The 20230-nt window shown below is 39.9% G+C and overlaps 1 pseudogene; it reads left to right on the top strand.

The window, feature by feature from the left end:
* The first annotated feature begins 3497 nt into the window (after positions 1 to 3497).
* LOC113055632 (bis(5'-adenosyl)-triphosphatase-like) overlaps positions 3498 to 20230 on the top strand; it is a 165232-nt pseudogene continuing 148499 nt past the window's right edge.

Raw genomic sequence — 20230 nt, 5'->3', positions numbered from 1 at the left:
CCAATAAATAAATAAAACTGCAAATAAGCTTTGCATGAATATGAGTGTGATTTAAAATATACAGTAGTGATTGATTTAAAACAACACAGGAGCACTCTATTTAATGGAGCAATTTTTGGACAATTGTTGTTTTTGGACAATTTCTTTGCGGTGCTACATGCGCTTCTCATTGAATGGAAGTCTGTGAGGGCATCGGGAGTGCTTTTTGCATTGGGGAAAATAAAATGTTTGATTGCTTACTGATTGCTTTTATTGATTTTTGTCCTCCTTTATATGCTTTAGCCCGAATCTCATGCAGTTGTTTTATCTGACGACTTGAACTCATTTTTAGTTTTATGTGTTGTTTATTACTTCTAGTTTATTAGATTAATTCAAATCTAGAAGCCTGAATTTACAAAAGATTATTAAAGGGGTCATATGAACTTGCTAAAAATAACATTTTTTTTGTGTATGTGGTGTAATGCAATGCGGTTTAAAACTCATTCCACTCCGGTGTGTCGCACGTGGTAAACTCCATACTTTCAGTGTTATTGTATGTCTGCACTATGCTTTCTCCGGAAGCTCCTGTCATAAAGTCAAATTCCTTCCAGGTTGCCCTGGTTTTATCCTTGGTAATAAAACTCTTCTGATTCTGATTCGGTCATGTCTGTGTTTCATGATTTGAGGTGTCCCTGCTAACTTCTGTTGTGTGTGTTTTGCTTTTTAAAAGCTTTGCTTCTTACTTTTTAAGTATTTAAGAAATTAAGTATTTAAGAAAAATAACCATTTTATTTTAGAGTACACCTGAAAAATTTCACTCCTAATATTTAAGTTTACATTTTTGTTTCGAGATGTTATAGGTAGTGTCCATAAAATGAAATAAAATGTCTGGCTCACTCCAGTGAACTGTAATCTGCGCTGCTGTGTTTTAATTCAGAAAATGCATTTACGATTCTTCTGTGTGTGTGTTGGCGAAAACGGATGTCGCCAGTGTTCCATGAGATGACTGGATTATACCACCTGCTGGTTCTGGAGGAATCCACCGCTGACGTCATCCTAGGGCGCCCGTAGTTTGAACAGCATAATCCAGTCATCTCATGGAAGACGGGCAAAGTCCTGAAGTGGGGCGACTCCTGTTTCCAGGGCTGCATCACTGGTTGTCCTATCCCAGCCAAACTTTCCCCGGCATCTCTTTCTGTATGTACCACCTCCATCGAGATCCCGGTAGAATGAATCATAGAGGCATCAAAATTCTCTGTCCTGTGTGGGTCATATAAATTCTTGTCCTGTTTCAAATGTTTAAATAAAGCAGCTATTTGGTACTTTGGTTTTGCAGTACTTTGTTATGTGTTTATAACCATTTAGGTTTCCTTTTTTTTCCTTCATTTTTTGCTGCACAGCCCATTCTGCCTTCTTCATTGGCCCTTCCTTGTGCTGCTTTCCAATTGGTCCATATGATGTGTCATTTAACTGTATTTATAGTGTATAACCCTAGTAATTATTTAAAAAGCCAAAATAATAGTAATTATGATCTAATGGATTTTAGTTTGATTAATTGCACAGCCTTAATGAGAATAAATTAAAAATTAAGTACATGAAGAAAACAAATGACATAAAATACCATAATTATTTGTTCTCATTAATGTTTACCATGTCGATATATTTAAAAATATATATTTCATCTGAATTTAAACGGATGAACCTTACATTGTGACTGTGTGTGTGTGTTTGAATTAGTTTAGGGATTATTGTATCTGCCGGTAAATGATGTCTCAGTGGCGGTGAGCAGGCTTCTGGATTTCACCGATTACATGCTGGAGCAGCAATCTGTGCAGTCAAGGTTACAGATAAGGATTAAACATGTAACCCAGCGCAATAACGCCACATGAATGCAGGCTGAGCGCACGTCCAGTGAATCATGCGTGACCGTCACTGCTGCGAGCAGAGTCACAAGCACATTTGATGAAAATGTTGATATCAGATCACAGCTGAGTAGCAACATGCGACCGTTTCTTGCACAACAACATACTTAAATCCACGCACGTGTGTATTACCGTACCTGACATGGAACAAAATGCCAAATACGTGTCGTTAAGCACACGGGAGATGCACATTAATTAGATCATTGCAAACTGTGGAATGCTAATTGCTGCATTGTGATTCTTAATTGTGGAATTATTGGAATCTGTTTAGGAGGCTAATGCCCAAGACAGCTGGTATGCACACATTTTCTGCATTATTTCCCCCCAACCCCCTTTTTATTTTCATTTTTTTTTTCATTTTTTTTGTTTTTTTTTGGATTTTGTCCTCTGGGACACCATCCAATGCACAGTATGGGTCCTTTTCGCCATTGTTTTCTGAAATGTATGTGTTTTGTATGAATGTGTGTGTTAGGAAGGAAAGAAAATAGGATTTTCTTTTGTATGCCTGTGAATAAATCTTCATGTGTGCGTGTGTGTTACAATGATTCATGCCCATAAAAAACCCCAACTCCTTTTGGTTATTATATATAATTACATTTATGAGTAACTTTTATGGCGTTATTTATTTTAATTTTTTTATCATGTTGAATGCAGCACTGATTGATTTACATTTATTTCACTTGGTAAATAGGACAGATCATGTATTCACAAGCAGTTTACAACAATAGCTCAGATAAAAATGACAGCTCTGTCATCAACTATGAGAGAAAGAAAACCAAATAGATTTGGAAGGACGTGAGGGTGAGTAAATTATGACAAACTGTTACTTTAAGTCCACCTGGGATAGATAATGTGAATAAATTTTTTTAGCTGATCAATGCAAACTGAAATTCCCTGGAGAAGATGTCTAAATTTAGCAAGAGGACGCTGATCTTGGTGGATACTTGTTTGTAATGGTGGCCATCGAAAAGCCCTCCCAGCGTGACAAGATCCCTGTTTTTTGCTTTATGGATTGTTCTTTGTTTGAACTCTTGCTGTTTTCAGCAAGTTATCATTGACATCTGTTCTAAAATAGCTCACCATCAGTTTTGTCTGCTATATGAGAGGCCTTCACCTGCACTTAAAGGAGAGCAGAAGCTTTATAGAAAGGATCAATGTTGTCTCAGCCAATTAAAAGCAAAAAGAAAAACTTCACTTAACAGGAGGTGTGATTATATTAGTTTGCTAATATATAACAGTATATAACTTTAACTATTGGGTCGTTAACACAATGCTCATTTATTTGTCTGGATCTGTTAATGTGTTCAAAAATACATTATATGAACAACTCATAAATATACTGTACATTTTTCAGTAGTTAAAACTCAAATTAATATGATTGGAGCATGTTTTACAGGAGAGATAGAAAAAACTATAAATATAGTCAACTAATATATATATATATATATATATATATATATATATATATATATATATATATATATATATATATATATATATATATATATATATATATATTGTGAACACTGTTATTTATCATTGACCATTAAGCTTAAGCTCTGTCTTTGGCTCTGGTTTTTATTTTTACAGGAATTAATGTCCACTATTTCTACGTTACGCTTTGGGCAGCACATCATAAAGTCCTCGGCTGTGTATTTGAAGATGGAGTTGTCTTTCGCACCAGCCAACCAAAAGCCAGTCGTGTCTGGTCGTATCCCTTTTTTAGGTTTACCGTCGTGACTGGGGTATCACATTTAGGTGGAACGAGAGCAGGTAGGATTTTCAGTCTGTCTGTGTTTACTGTAAAATATAGTGCACTCTGAAGAGTTGCTCAGCAACAGTTTGCTCTTTATAAAGTTTGGCCTGATCTTCATATTAGGACCATATCACCAGATGTTTACCATGTAGCTCTATGCAAGATCTTCTTTGATGGTTGGCAAAAAAATATATTCAATCACAGCCACAAATCCAAATTTGAGGAACATATATATATATATATATATATATATATATATATATATATATATATATATATATATATATATATATATGTTCCTCAAATTTGTATATACACACACAAACAGATTTTTTTTTTAACAAGTGCTACTTTGAATGATTAGGTTTATACATTTTTGAAATGTTGATGATGAAGATGATGATGATGATTATCATTATTATTATTATTATTATTATTATTATTATTATTATTCAAATAATTAAACAAAAAACATTAAGCACAGATAATCATGTGCCTGATTAATTCACTTTTTTAATACCATCAAAGCAATTCAAAGTTAGCACCTACATGAATTTGCAAGTTTGCATAAAACAAAAATAAGAAGATACTGACTTCTAAAGCCATTTTTTTGTCACAATAATGTCATGAATTATCTACATTTGACAGGTTTTTCCTCATCATAAATTTATATACACAATAATGTCGTGAATTATCTACATTTGACAGGTTTTTCGGTTACACTTTATTTCGATAGTCCACTTTAGACATTATACTGACTATAAGTAACTTTGTAGCTACATGTCAACTACATATCAACTAAATCTCAGAAATTTGGAACTACATGTCTACTAACTCTCAGAGTAGACTGTTAGGGTAGGTTTAGGGTTAGTGTTAGGGGTAGGTTTAGGCTTAGTATAAGTTGACAGTTAGTTGACAAAGAAAGTGTTAGAAGATATTAAGCAGACAGTCTGCTAAGACTCTACTAACTGCTAGTTGACATGTAGTTGCAAAGTTACTTACTGCTAGTAGAATGTCTAAAGTGGACTATCAAAATAAAGTGTTACCGGTTTTTCCTCAGCTTATATTTATATATGGAATTAACTGCAATACTGTGTAGGTTAACTGCCATATTATGCAATTCATTTTATGAACATTTTCCAATCAGTTGACAGCCTACATTAACACTTTCAATATTCAATTCGCAAAACATTTGCTTTGTTTTGTGCACTTCTTTAAATGTTGCAGGCGCAAATTGTGCTCTTTCAAAAATCCAAATGCCATGAATCATCATCAGATGCTCCATAACGCATCCTCTGCTTTATATGCTTTGCTTAAAAAAGAAAGCAGATACTTCTTTGTCTATTAATCTTACTGCTCGGTGTGGAAATGCAGTTGTTGCATACATTTGCATGATTTCCATTGCTGATTTGTATGAATAATGTCCTTATTCTTTTTTCGAATAGCAATAAGTCCTTGGCTTTGCGGCAAAAAGATCTTCAAGTGCTGCTCTGTCTTACATAAGCTTCTATGTTTAGATTAACTTTTGATGGAAAGCCATTATTCACAGCATTATAGGCCACTGCAGCACAATCCTAAAATCCTGCTTTAGGCAGCAGTGTTTGGAGGGCATAAGCAATGCATTAGCATTATTTAATTATAACTCCCACAGTCAGAGCAGCATGAAACATTATGATGCTTCCAGGAAGTAGCAACGGCAGGAGAGCTAAAGGATAAAGCTGCTCTTGTGTATAAGAGAGACATATAGAGTTAATATTTCATCAGAGCAGTGACATCTTTATCAGTGTAATTAACTATCTGTTGCCTTATCAACAATATTCTCATAGACTCCAGTCTAGAGTCTGTTACAGATGTGGTTTCATATTGTGTATTAATGAAGTGATACTTAAGCGTTTTAGTTTAGTTTAGACTTAAAAGTCTATTCCAGATTCAATACAAGTTAAGCTCAATCAACAGAATAGGTGGCTTAATGTTGATTAATGTCTGCCTTGGGTTGATTCATAAAGTGCATAGTGCAAATGCAGATATGGTGTATATAGTCAACAAATTGGAATTGGGCATCAAGACCTGACCATAGTGAATGTGCTGAGGAAGTCTGTGCTGTTTCCTGAGCTCTCTACACCTTTCAGTGGGCTAGCAGAATTTGTTTCGTACCAAAGCTGTTCACTTTGTACATGCATCAGTTCAGAAGAGTTTGGAGAGGTAGACAGTACTTTGCAAAGATCTTAAAGCTCCCCCACATCTCTTGAACACGAGTATCACACCTGAAACACATAGTGAGGGGTGAAGGGGCTTTATGTGGGGAGTGGGTCCCTGGGGCAATGCTTCTAAATCCCAGTGGCTTTAGCTGGTGTGTTTTAAGTTAGTCCACATCCCAACACATCACCACATGAAAGAGCTCTGTTCCTCCACACACACTCATCTTCTTCTATAGATATGTGGAACAATTTCCCACAAGATTTCTGTCTTATTTTATCATGGGTAGGGTTTGATATGGGGATGGGGGATTGTTCTTACTGTACAGTAGTTTGTTGCCAATTTCCATATTGAATATCATTGACCAAACCTACACAGAATCAGAATCACCTGCTTGTAAATTTGCCTACAACAAATTGAACAGTGACTGAACTACTGGTCATTTGTCAATCAGACTGTGTCTTCCTGTCTTAGTGGGTGTTTTTTTTTTTTTTGCTAGAATAAGTCTTGTTGTGTGAGGCTAATTGAGGTTTTTTGTTTGTTTGTTTTTTTTTGCATATAAATGATGAAAAAGTAATAATAAATAAATAAATGTACTTTCCATGTACAATACATGTACTATTAATTAATTTGCGGTTTTTGTTTGTTTTTTACCCTTTTTCTGCAAGATTACAAAGTTTATTTTGTGTGTTTATTTATTTATTGGCATCTGAAATCACTGATAAATAAGTCATATAAAAATAGTTCCCTTTCAAGGGAACTTCGCACTGCATCCTTTAGGTGTCGCTATGGGGAACACCATGTTGTGACCCGTGTCTGAAGCATACATTGAAAAAACAATCAAATCAAAATCAAATCTCCCTCAACAGAGATCTTTCATAAATGTAGAAAAAAAAAGATCTGATTTTGATAGCAGAATTCTTTAATATAGAGTTAGTAAAAGAAGATAATTAATTAAAGGATTATAAGGATTATTTAGAAAAAAAGGAAATTAAGGATTATTTGTTTGAACAGCTCGTATACAGTTGTATTTTACCAGAAGTTGGCAAACAGCCTGCGGTTGCGACAAATGCGGTGGCTGAAGAGCTTGCTTCTGGTGTAAATACTATTGAAAGTGCGAGCTTTGATCCAGCCTTATCCATTCGTCTAAAGGAATTAGACCTTGAAGTTAAAAAGCAGGAGAATGAGAATTTACGGTTAAAACTCAGAGTGGTAGAGGCAGAAACTGATAGAGAGGTTAAACTCCGTACTATAGCAGTACGGTCGGTGGAGGTGAGCAGGAAACCTATTCTCACTGTATATATATCGTGAATATATTATTTACCTTATATAAGACGCATTTGGTTTTGAGTCAATCGCTTCATTGTAGTACTACCGTGATATCTCTTCAGAGTACGAGCAGGTCAAACAATGCAGAATATTAATAACTATGACTGGACTGTCACACTCATACCATTATAATGAAAACACCATTATAATAAAATGCTGTGAATGTTTAGAGTTTAGCTGCTGTGTTTCTGCACATTGTTTCGTGAAGAATGAGTCCACAAAATTTGCATTCAGAGCCACGCAGACACGTTCATTTGCATTCGGCTCTTTTTGCAGATAACCTATAAGTCCTAATATTAATGTTATGTTGTATAAATAACAAAGCGTATTCTACATGAAATTATTAGTTTAATCCCAATGATTAAAAACTAGCTATCAAATGTGTCACTCTACTGCTCATCTTCAGCGCGCAGCTCAAAACAGACATGCAGAACATTAATAACTACTGTCATATAGGCTAACGTTATAATGACAGCACTATTGTAAACATTTTTAATTGTTAGGATTTCAACTACACTTAGTGTTAACTATCATTTAATCAAAACATAAAAACATTATTTACCCCGTTTGTATCTACAAGGCATTTGTTACACATTTTCCCTGCGTGTTAACATCAGGAATTATGGCTGTCGAATGTCTGACTTGACTCAATGTGTTTCCACAATTCCTCCCTTCCACAAGTCAGAGGTTGATGCCTACTTTGTCGCTTTAAAGCGCATCGTGGGTAATCTTAAATGGCCGAGTGATATGTGGGCATTATTGCTGCAATTTAGCTTAACAGGTAAAGCTCAGATTTGCGTGTTGTTACCAATTGAGCAGTCTCTCGATTATGATATCCTTAAAACCGCTGTTCTCAGAGGCTATGAACTAGTTCCTGAAGCCTATCGCCAAAAGTTTCAAATGCATGCAAAGTCAGAGAGACAGATGCATGTAGAATTTGCGAGAGAGAAAAGAGTAATGTTTGAAAAATGGTGTCTCTCCAGTAAGACCATTACTTTTGAGCAATTACAAGAATTTATCTTACTGGGGGACTTTAAAACCTGTCTTACCAAAGGTGTTGTCGTTAATTTAAATGAACAAAAAGTAAATTTGTTGTTGAATGCTGCTGTGTTAGCAGATCTATATATATATAGATAAATATATACAGTCTGTTTTGACGCACCACAATGTGTTTCCGTCTGCCGATCCTCAAACATGCCGTTTGCTATTAAAAACGAGGAATCGCGGGTCAAAGGAAGATAGGTAAAGGGAGGTAATCCACACAAGGCATCATCACTTTCATCCAGATCAGAGCGATACTTGAGTATGTACTCACTCACTTTGGGGGTTTTACATCTGCCCTTATCTTCCCCTTCCTAACTCCCCTATAAGCACCAGCACTCCACCTGACTGAGGTTAGGTTCTCCTCTTGAGCGGGCTCCAGCGCGGGAACCAGGGTGGCTGAGTATGATCCATACTATATATACTTATTATTATATTAAATTGCTGGTGTTATGTGTGTGAGTTTTCTTTGCAGTGCTCAATCAAAGAGTTTACTAAACACTCATCAGCATTATGTCCAGCCGGTATGATAGCTCTGTTTCGGCTTTATGCTTCCGGTATCAGGCAGCCAGATCATAGGTTTCTGTGGGAGCCTTCTTGATCATCAGTCCCAGCACAGCACTGCAAGGAAATTCCTGGATGTCTGGCCAGATCACCCTGAGGGGCTTCTTGGTCGCATGGATATCCCTTATTGCTGATGCATCAAGTGACAAATGGAGGTGGCTAACCTGACACACTACCCAGACAGCTCCCTCTGCTCGTTCTATCTAGCTGGACTTAATAACACTACACAAGCGCAGTTGTCCAGTGATGGTCCCCGAGAGAGCATCGATGTCTTCATCGGACAATGACACCAGCCCCAATCTGGACCCAGAGCCCAGTCAAGGACCACTCGAGCTCACCTAAGACGGAGTACCTGAGCCTGCCGCAGGGAGCCAGAGCAATCGCCATCAGGAGCAACAGAGCTGATGATCGCCCTGGAGCCTGAGCCCCAAATGAACAGGTGCAAGAGCCGGTAGCACAAGCGACTGTGGCTAGAGCTGGCAATGGAAAGCCCCGCCCATGGCACCATCACTGGGGGTGAGCACAAACTGAACCTGGGAGATTTAATAGACTTGCATTCAGAGATACCCGTCCTTTAGTTTTCACCTGACCTGTTTACCTGGAAAAATATCGCACCCAACCTCCCTTTCCCACCTCCTCATGGACTTGTTCCCTTTCTCAACACCCTCTCCATTGGATCCAGTCAGCCTCTCTGCTCACCCTCAGCTCACTATCTGTGGTGTGGACTCGCTGTTGGTCTGCCTATCTCCTGCTCCACTGGTTTTAAGTTTGGAGGATTCCTCATCTCCGATTCCAGCCTTCGAATCATGGACTCCACCGCGTTCCTTCAATCCATTGGCTTCAACTTGGCTCCTAGTTCCCTCGTCTCCAGGTCCACCAGCTCCACTGGGCTCCATCGTCCCTCCAGCTCCATCTTGGTGAGACGTCAACCATCCGCCGTCCTTGGACTACACTCCTCTGGCTTCGCCTTGTTCCTCAGGCTCTGTCTGGCTCCTCCTTCCCTGCGGCTCCACCTCTGTCACTCCGGCTTCACCACGGCCTTCCGGATTCCCATCTCCACCTCAGTCACCAGAACTATCTGCTTCGCCGTGGCCCTCTGGATCCTCTGTGTCGCCCCCGGCTCATCAGCTCTTCATCTCCGCCTTGGGATCCTCCACCAATCATCTTCCTGATTCAATTCACCATTTTTTGTCTCCATTGCTCCTTAATTTTTCCATGTGTCTGATTGTGTCATTATGTCCACCTGAGTTTGATTAATTATCCTCATTTATATCTGTACAGTTATGTTTTGTCGAGTATTGTGAATGTTACCGTTATCTATTGCGGATTATTAAAGCGATTATTGGACTTATGACATCTTCATAGTCCTGCCTGTTTCCACACACCTTGCTTGTAACAAATACATTTTAATTTATTTAAAACTTTAATTCATTAATTCTACATTTTTATCTAGTTAGCTGCTATATGCATTTTGAAAAACACTATACAAATAAATGTGAATTTAATTTAATTCAAAATAATTAGTTATTTGACTAATGAATACTTACATAATAAAAATACAGTAAAAAATAAATAAGTAAAAAATATTGTGAAATATAATTACAATTAAAAGCAACCTATTTATATATTAACATATTTTAAGATTTAATTTGTTACCTGTGATGCAAAGCTGAATTTTTAGCAGCCACTACTCCAGTCTGACCCCACCCTTTTAGAAGTATTGGTTTAACATCTATTATTGGATACAGAAACAACAATTCCAGCCAAGGAGATTAGCTTCATTATTTGATTTCAGACATAAAATGATTGTGCAACTCTAACTCTAAAACTAATAAAGCACTAAAGGATAACAGTCATCAAATCAATTGCTTAATGAACTATAAGCCAGGCAAGCTGGTCTTAATGGGTTTGCTGACACACTGGTGGATTTCACTTTTAATCAAAGGTAAAGACCACTCTCCAGGTAATTCACTGAATGCAGTTTTGTTAATCTTTTGAAGCATGTATCAGGGTTTTTTTTTCATCCCCTGCATTTGTCAGTCATTATGTCTATATTAAGCTAAAATTGCCTTGAGTTTTTGTCCCAGTTGATTTCTCAGGGAAAAAAAGAGCGCTCTATCCCTCATTATCCAGCAGACTCAGTCTACTCACCTGCCAAATAATGTTGCTTTAGGTAAATATTTGCTGAACATGTACAGTAAACATAAGCATCAAAGTAAAGTGGATTAGTATGATAATGTATATATATACCTGTAAAATAAAGCATTTGGTAAGGGTTGTAAAGCATTTATTTTTAGCATTGTTCCCTTGAGAAGTTAGAGTGTAATTTCCTATATTACATAATATCTATTCAAGTACATCTTACCTGTGACTTTGTAGACCTTCTTGCCTATATCTATTTCATTTTCAAATAGCTGTATCTCTTACAAATAGCATCTGTATGTTGAATCTTCTGAGCGCTGCTGTAAAATATTAATTATTCTGAACAAGAGTTTTTTCACTAGCCGATGTGAAGGTCGAACTTGCATCTAATGGCCTTTCATATTATACATTCCACCGCAGGTTCGCAAATGACATTATTTGAATAAAATGAGCCGGGCTATGAATTCTGAGAAACTTTATGAAGCAGAACACTCACAAGTCACATCACTTGATTAATCGTCTCTCTGCTGAATGAATTAGGCTCCACAATACTCAGAAGAGATGATGGCAACAGATCCCCTAATCCTATTAAAATTCATAATTAGCTATATTCTTGCCAGTTTCCTAAGGTAGTAAATGAAAGAGATAATTAATAAAATAAATAGAAGATTTGAAAGTGATGCTAGAACAATACATGGCATTATCGTCAGATCTGCAGTCACAGCTTCAGCCTCACACTGAGAGATTAACGTTTTATTGAAATGCTCCTCAGTCTGCAGCTGTAGCATGTTTGAGTCGATGATCGGCGTTTCAACTATATGCTTTTGTTCCCTTTGTATTTATGAGATTTCTACTCCAAATATGTAAACAGGCATCAGAGACCAGCAATGAGGTAACCGTTCTCCGCTCTTGACGGCACAAATCATTGACGCCCAGTTGTGACATGCGGTGAAGATTCTCGCATAACATTTGATTTCTTTTCTCACTTTCTAGTTCTATGGATACATGCTCCATCTGTTTCACTTCCTGCCTGGCAGGACATTTTCTTTCAGCTCTGTTAGAAAAGCACGCTTCCTTCAAGGCACATTCTGAGTGTTATTTTGTGTGTTTTCTATAGCATTTGGTATCCTGTGGAGCTATTTTGATTATCTTACTGCTGTAAATATTTACTGTAATTTTTAATCTTTATTCTTTACTGTAAAATTTACTTCAAATAAATACAATAGATTATTTAGGTGAATTAGGTATATATATATATATATATATATATATATATATATATATATATATATACACACACACACACATTTATTATTGCATTTCTAAATGAATAATATACAAGACATGCACGTACATCGATTAAGTACAACAACAACAATAATAATAATAATAATAACATTTACTTTATTTTATTGTACCGTCCATCCCTCCCCCTGAGCCTCCACCTGAAGGACTCCGTCACGCAGAGATCCAGTATGTCGGTTAACGCTTCTTCCCCAACCACCGAGTGGGAGAGAAGCGATCGGTTTGAGGGCCTGGTCGTGTTTCGCGGGACCAGGGGAGGGCGCCGAGGAGGAGATGGGCGAGAGGAAGCTCAGCATCGCTCTCCACCATGGCCCCCCTTCGACTCGGGGCTCACGTGGGAGGGACCAGAGCCGCCGTCTCACCAGGGCAAAAGAAGAAAGCCAGCGACACTGCCCATGATGGCCGCAGGTCCAGCGCCACAGCACAAGATGGCCGTCAACCCAGCGCCGCTGCGGTGCATGGCCACCAACCCTGCACCACGAGGCAAGATGGAAGCCAGCCTCACACCACAGTGCAACTGCCAGCTCAGCACCAACGCCCAAGATGGCCGCTGACACCTTTCTCGATTACTTCGAGATGTTATCTAAGATCCTAGAGATTCCCAAGACGGTTCACATCATGGCTGCTGAGCCAGCGCCTCAGCACAAGATGGCCGCCAGACCAGCGCCACAGCACAAGATGGCCACCAGGAGGACGTTCCCGTGCAGGCCGCTGCCGTCCAGGAGGTCGGGGCCCGTTGCTGTTCCGCAGGCCGAGGCGGTGCCCGATGCTGTTCCGGAGGCCGAGGTGGTGCCCAATGCTGTTCCGGAGGCCGAGGCGGTGCACGAGGCTGCTCCCAAAGCCGTGTCTGAGGCGGTGCCCGAGGCTTTTCCAGAGGCGGTGCCCGAAGCCGAGGCACCTCACGTCTCCACAGGCAGTCCAGAGTCGAGTCAGGTGCCAGTTGACCCTCCAGAGTCAAGTCAGGTTCTGGTGAACTCTCCAGAGTCGAGTCAGGTTCCGGTGAACTCTCCAGAGTCGAGTCAGGTGTTCGCGAACTCTCCAGAGTCGAGTCAGGTTCCGGTGAACTCTCCAGAGTCGAGTCAGGTGTTCGTGGACCTTCCAGAGTCAGAGCTAGTCACCGATGACCTTCCAGAGTCAGGGCTAGTCACCGATGACTTTCCAGAGTCAGGGCTAGTCACTGATGACCTTCCAGAGTCAGGGCTAGTCACAGATGACCTTCCAGAGTCAGGGCTAGGTACCATGGACTTTCCAGAGACAAGGCTGGTCACCGTTGACCTTTCAGAGTCAAGTCAAGTCACCTGTGATGGTCAAGGACTTAGTCAAGTCACCGGTGATGGTCAAGGACTGAGTCAAGTCACCGGTGATCTTCATGAACAAGTGCCAATCACCATTGATCTTTGCGAACAGAGTCAGGCCAGCACCGATCTTCTGGAATCCAGTAAGAACACCAGAGGATTACCAGAGCCTTGTCGTTCTGCTGGTCCAGCCGCACGGAGGTCTGATCCACCCTGGAGGGCTTCCTCCTTGACCACATGGCAGTGGTGGTCTTCTGCTCCGCCCTGGGGGACTCCGGCCTCAACCACAGGGGTGTAGTGGTCTTCTGCTCCGCCCTGGGGGACTCCGACGTCGACCACAAGGATGTGGTGGTCATCTGCTCCGCCCTTGGGGGGGCTTCATGTTATTGTTTGTTTTTTGTTTTGTGTCTTCACTCCTGTCCCTGTTCCCCTCTGTTAGTCTGTCCCTCCGTCCCTCCCCCTGAGCCTCCACCTGTCCTCCTCCCTCCTGGTCTCCCTGTGTTGTGTTTTCATTCTGGTACTTGTTCCCCATGCTTTTCTTTTCTGGCCGTCCGTCCCTCCCCCTGAGCCTCCACCTGTCCACCTCCCTCCTGGTCTCTGTTTTGTCTATCATAGAGCGTCTGGGAGCCGCTCCGTTGAGGGGGGTGGGGGGGTGGGGGTTCTGTCACAGTGTCTGGGTTGTGTTCCCTGGGTTTCCACTAGGTGTCCTCCGTTCCCACGGTGTCTGTCACCTTATCACTTCCTGTTCCCTTATTTGGTCACCTTCCTCCTTGTTTTAGTTAATTGATTATTCCCCACCTGTCCTCACCTGTTTCCCCATTTTCCTTCTGTGTATTTATACCCAGTCTGTCTGAGTCTGTGCCACGGAGTCCATGTCTTACTTGTAATACCTTCCAGAGTCTGCTCTTCCCATGTGTTCTTGTTTTGTTTTTATGTTTATTGGATTTTCTGGTTTCGACCCTGCCTGGACTGTTTACCCTTTTGGATTGCTCCTCAATAAACCTTTTACCTGCATTTGGATCTCTCCCGTGTTTCTTGTATCACCGTACGTGACATCTTTACATTAAATTTGAAGTCATGGTAACACTTTACAATAAGGTTAAAATTGTTAAATTTAGTTCAACAGCATTTAAAGTTCATTCATGGTTATCATAATATATCAGAATCAGAATCAGAATGAGCTTTATTGCCAGGTATGTTTACACATACGAGGAATTTGTTTTCGTGACAGAAGCTCCACAGTACAACAGAATGACAGCGACAGAACATAAAACACATAACAAAAAGAATAAAAAATACAAATAAGTAGATAGTGAATGACAATATACAAATTGACAATTATAGGCAGGTATATTACAAAATGCAGATATGTATGTACATGTGTATTATGTGCAAAATTTAAGTGTATACTAAGTATGTGTGTTAGATAAATAAGTGTATGTGTATATAAATATAAAGTGTAGTGTGTTCGCAGTTATTATCAGCTGTTCATAAGATGGATTGCCTGGGGGAAGAAACTGGTCCTGTGTCTGGTCGTTCTAGTGCTCAGTGCTCTGTAGCGTCGACCAGATGGCAACAGTTCAAAGAGGGAGTGTGCTGGATGTGAGGGGTCCAGAGTGATTTTGACAGCCCTTTTTCTCACTCTGGATAAGTACAGTTTTTGAATAGATGGGAGGGTTGTACCAATGATTCGCTCAGCAGTCCGGACTACCCTCTGTAGTCTTCTGAGGTCAGATTTAGAAGCTGAGCTGAACCAGACAGTTACTGAAGTACAGAGGACAGAGATGTATAAAGTACTAGAGACCCATACTTGAGTAAAAGTACAAGTGCTCTATCAAAAAAGTGACTTGAGTAGAAGTTGAAGTGCTCTTTAAGCACCATACTTAAGTAGAAGTACTAAAGTATTCAACATTTTTTGTACTTAAGTATTGCAAGTAGTCTATTTTAAAATTAACTACTTAAGTACTGAAAGTAAAAGTAGAAGTATTGTGTTATGTAGTTATTAAAGAAAGTAGTCAAAAGTTTGAACATATTGTTTTTACTATTTCAAATGATTAACCTAAAGGACAATCACAATTCCTTTGACTGTAACTTCTTGTAAACAAAAAACGGTTACTAGGGTTAGTTAGCTCAATTTGCTAAATATTTTCATTAATAACTTACCCTCATGTTGTTTCAAACCCGTAAGACATCAGAGGGTCATTTAGAATTTTTTGAAGTATCGAAAATACATTTTGGTCCAAAAATAGCAAAAAACTACGACTTTATTCAGCATTGTCTTCTCTTCAGTGTCTGTTGTAAGACAGTTCAAAACAAAGCAGTTTGTGATATCCGGTTTGCGAACGAATCATTTGATGTAAACCGGATCTTTTTGAAACAGTTCACCAAATCGAACTGAATCGTTTTAAATGGTTCGCGTCTCCAATACGCATTAATCCACAAATGGATTAAGCTGTTAACTTGTTTAATGTGTCTGACACTCCCTCTGAGTTAAAACAAACCAATATCCCGGAGTAATTCATTGACTCAAACAGTACACTGACTGAACTGCTGTGAAGAGAGAACTGAAGATGAACACCGAGCCGAGCCAGATAATGACTCGTTCACGAGTCAAGAACCGTTTCTGTCAGACGCATCCGATTCGTGAACCGAGGAGCTGATGATACTGCACATGTGTGATTTAGCGTAAAGCAAACCGATACACAGAAGAAAACAGAAGAACTGTTTTCTTCAACTGGTTTATTGAATCGAACTGTCAGAAAGAACTAACGTTACTGGTCATCCGAGAACCGATGCAACCGGTTCTTGACTCGTGAACGAGTCATTATCTGGCTCGGCTCGGTGTTCATTTCTCTCTTCACAGCAGTTCAGTCAGCATGCGCAGTCTTCTCAATCGCTTGATTCGCTCAATGATGTGCCAGCTTCATCAAACCTGCCATCTACAGTTCTGGCAGTGGTTTGTAATGGAATGATTCGTAACATTTTTATAATTGTAACGAGTAACGATGCAGCACATAAAAAAAATATCGGAGTAAAAGTATTAAACTCAGCGAAAATATGTACTGAAGTAAAAGTGGAAGTAGGAGAAAAAAATTATACTCTAGTAAAGTACAGATACTGCCTTTTATTACTTAAGTACAGTAGTGAAGTAGTTCTACTTCGTTACTATACATCTCTGGCAGAGGATGGATTCGATGATGGTGGAGTAGAACTGTTTCAGCAGCTCCTGTGGCAGGTTAAACTTCCTCAGCTGGCGAAGGAAGTACAACCTCTGCTGGGCCTTTTTCACAATGGAGTCAATGTGATTGTCCCACTTCAGGTCTTGAGAGATAGTGGTGCCCAGGAACCTGAATGACTCCACTGCAGTCACAGTGCTGTTCATGATGGTGAGTGGGGGGAGTGCAGGGGGGTTTCTCCTGAAGTCCACAATCATCTCCACTGTTTTGAGCGTGTTAAGCTCCAGGTTGTTGAGAGTGCACCAGACAGCCAGCTTTTTTTTACCTCCTGTCTGTAAGCAGACTCGTCACCATCCTGAATGAGGCCGATGAGTGTGGTGTCGTCTGCAAACTTCAGGAGCTTGACAGAGGGGTCCTTAGACGTGCAATCATTAGTGTACAGGGAGAAGAGCAGTGGGGAGAGAACACAGCCCTGGGGAGCTCCGGTGCTGATTGTACGGGTGCTGGATGTTTATTTTCCCAGCCTCACTAGCTGCTGCCTGTCCGTCAGGAAGCTGTTGATCCACTGACAGATGGAGGTGGGCACGGAGAGATGATTTAGTTTGGGCAGGAGGAGGTTTGGGATGATCGTGTTGAAGGCCGAGCTGAAGTCCACAAACAGGATCCTCACATAAGTCCCCGGTCTGTCTAGGTGTTGCAGAACATAATGCAGTCCGATGTTTACTGCATCGTCCACAGACCTGTTTGCTCTGTAGGCAAACTGAAGAGGATCCAGCAAGGGCCCAGTGATGTCCTTCAGGTGGGCCAGCACCAGTTTCTCAAATGACTTCATGACTACAGACGTTAGAGCCACAGGCCTGTAGTCATTTAGTCCTGTAATTTTGTTTTTCTTAGGGATGGGGATGATGGTGGAGCGTTTGAAGCATGAAGGGACTTCGCACAGCTCCAGCGATCTGTTGAAGATCTTTGTGAAGATGGGGGCCAGCTGTTCAGCACAGGATTTTAGACTGGTGTAACACAATCTGGGCCCGGTGCTTTTTTCCTTTTCTGCTTCTGGAAGACCTGGCGCACCGCATCCTCGCTGATCTGAATTGCAGGTGTGGGGGAGAGGGGGGATGCAGGAGGTGTGAATGGTGAGAGTGCTTGATTGGAGAGGTGTTCAGGATGGGTTGCAGGAGCTGCTAATGGTGTGAACGTTTGTTTGGAGAGGCATTCAGGGCTGGATGCAGGAGTTGTGAATGGTGTGAATGGTTGTATATTAACTAATATGACTATATATGGCTACTTTTTTTTTACAATGTTTTTTTTTTTTTTTTTTTTTTAATAGGCATATTTTGCTCACCAGGGCTGCAATTGTTTATTTAAAAATACAGTAAAAAAAATAATAATAATAATATTATGAAACACTACCCTTTTTTATTTAAAATAACCATTTTCTGACCTATCATTCAGAAATCGTTCTAATATGTTAACTTTGCTGCTCAAGGAACAGAAACAGTGTTGACACTTTGATGATTAGAAAGTAAAAAAAGTTTCCAAAGTGTTATTTATCTATCTGTTTTTATATATCTGTCCGTTTCACCTTCTTAAGCATCTGTGTGCTGGTGTTGTAGCTTTGCATGCCATACGGGCCCGTCATTAAACTCTACAGCCGTTCACTCTGATGATGGGTCAGTATAAGACAGACCCTCGGGCTGGATCTGCTCCACTCGTTTTGCTTCAGCCAGATGCTTGTCTGCTGCATGGATCACTGTGTTTCTGCTCCAGCAAGCAGGAAGGGAAACCAGGTCATTGTGTATGCAGAACCGAGGAATCAACCTTTTCATCAGTGTTTATGTCCAAGGAAAACTCCAGCAAGTGGGAGAGTGATGTTGGTAGCAAACCCCACCGGGCTTTTGCGTGACCCACTCAAAGTATCCCGTCAGAGGGGAAGGTCAGGCCCAGTCGAGGCCATCGCTGCTGGTAATGGAGAAAGCAAAGTGCTTCCAAGCAGATGAGCCTTGTCCAGCAGTGTCAAGGTTTCTTCCCGTTTGATTTCGTTCCAAGTGTGTTATGCTTAACAGACCTTTTTCTAACATATATCATATTCAGTAAGCCAAGTATTAATCATACTTACGGCAGATCACTAACTCAGAGTATTATAATACAATACAATTTTAACTTTTTAATATTTATTATAAGAAGAATATGGATAGATAATAATTGGCTTCTCGAAAATATACTGCATTTTAAGATATAAATTGAAATAATATTTCACAATATTACTTCTTCTACTCTATTTTTAATGTGATTGTGTTATTTCTTTTTCACATAAATTAATGGATCACACGTTTCAGAAGGAGCTCAAAGCTTCAATGGTGTCTTAAATAGTGCCTGTGAAAACAAAGGCATTCTCAGAAATGTGTCTCTTTGAAACTAATGTGAGCACAAAAGCAGAAAAAGCAGGATAATTTCACTGATTTAAATTTTTCTGAATATTTTAAGAAGCAGCAGCACATATCCAATTAAAAGTTTGTATTCATAGTGTTTTTCTTTTTGAGCTGCTTTGAAGATTTTTATACATCTCTCTCTCTCTCTCTCTCTCTCTCTCTCTTTGTGTGTGTGTGTGTGTAAGTGAAAGTTTCCTCACTAAATAATTATTTGTGCTGTATTTCCTTGTCTTTCATATATTCACTCTCAGTAAATGCTATTTTGTGTGATGTCTTATCTCATATTAGGGACAGAGACTATAGTTTCTATCCCTGCCTTCATCAAGTAAAGCATAATTGTGTGTATGTTTTTGTGACATATCAGGACACAACTCTGTATAATGACATGGGTATGATACCGGTATTAAAAGGAGAGGGTGACTTATGAGGATATAACCCATGTCCCCATTTTTCAAAATGCTTTTAAACCAAACATAGCCGCACACTGCCCCTCTTCCCTCTCTTCCACAGTTTCCGTGTTTTAAATCCATCATTGTTCATGGTAACATCTTCCATAAAGCCGCCATGATTCACAAGATGTTCTGATCTTATAAAAATCCACTGGGTATCGAACAAAATAAGACCGGTGCCACTGAAGCAGAAATTCACGGCTATACTGAAGCCTCGCGGTAGATCTCACAGGTGTTATGTGAAGACATGCGATAAGCAGTAAAATCCATGTTAGGGTTATTACAGACTCCATATTCACTTACCGCAGAACGATAGAGAAAACAACTTGCATGTATAACTGCAACTTCAACTACCAAACAAACATTAAAACACACAACTAAAACATGAGCTTACAAACTCTGCTGTATTGTATTATTGCATATTATTATAAATATGTACTTCTTAGCTTCTGTACAGTACCATAGGGCACCATACCTGTGACAGCTTTGTGCCTGCAAATCTTTAAAGATTTGTTGCCGCAAACCGATGTTAAATCCGGTGATTACCGTCATTGGGGCTCAGATGCACTCAGTGCATCAGGCCAGTACATTGTAAACATTAGTTTGTGATAAAACCACATGTACCCTCACTCTTGCAAGCTGCACAA

This window comes from Carassius auratus, chromosome 36 (assembly GCF_003368295.1).
Source record: "Carassius auratus strain Wakin chromosome 36, ASM336829v1, whole genome shotgun sequence".
Lineage (NCBI taxonomy): Eukaryota > Metazoa > Chordata > Actinopteri > Cypriniformes > Cyprinidae > Carassius > Carassius auratus.
Note: the sequence above shows the minus strand (reverse complement) of the source record. Positions and strands in the feature narration are given on the sequence as shown.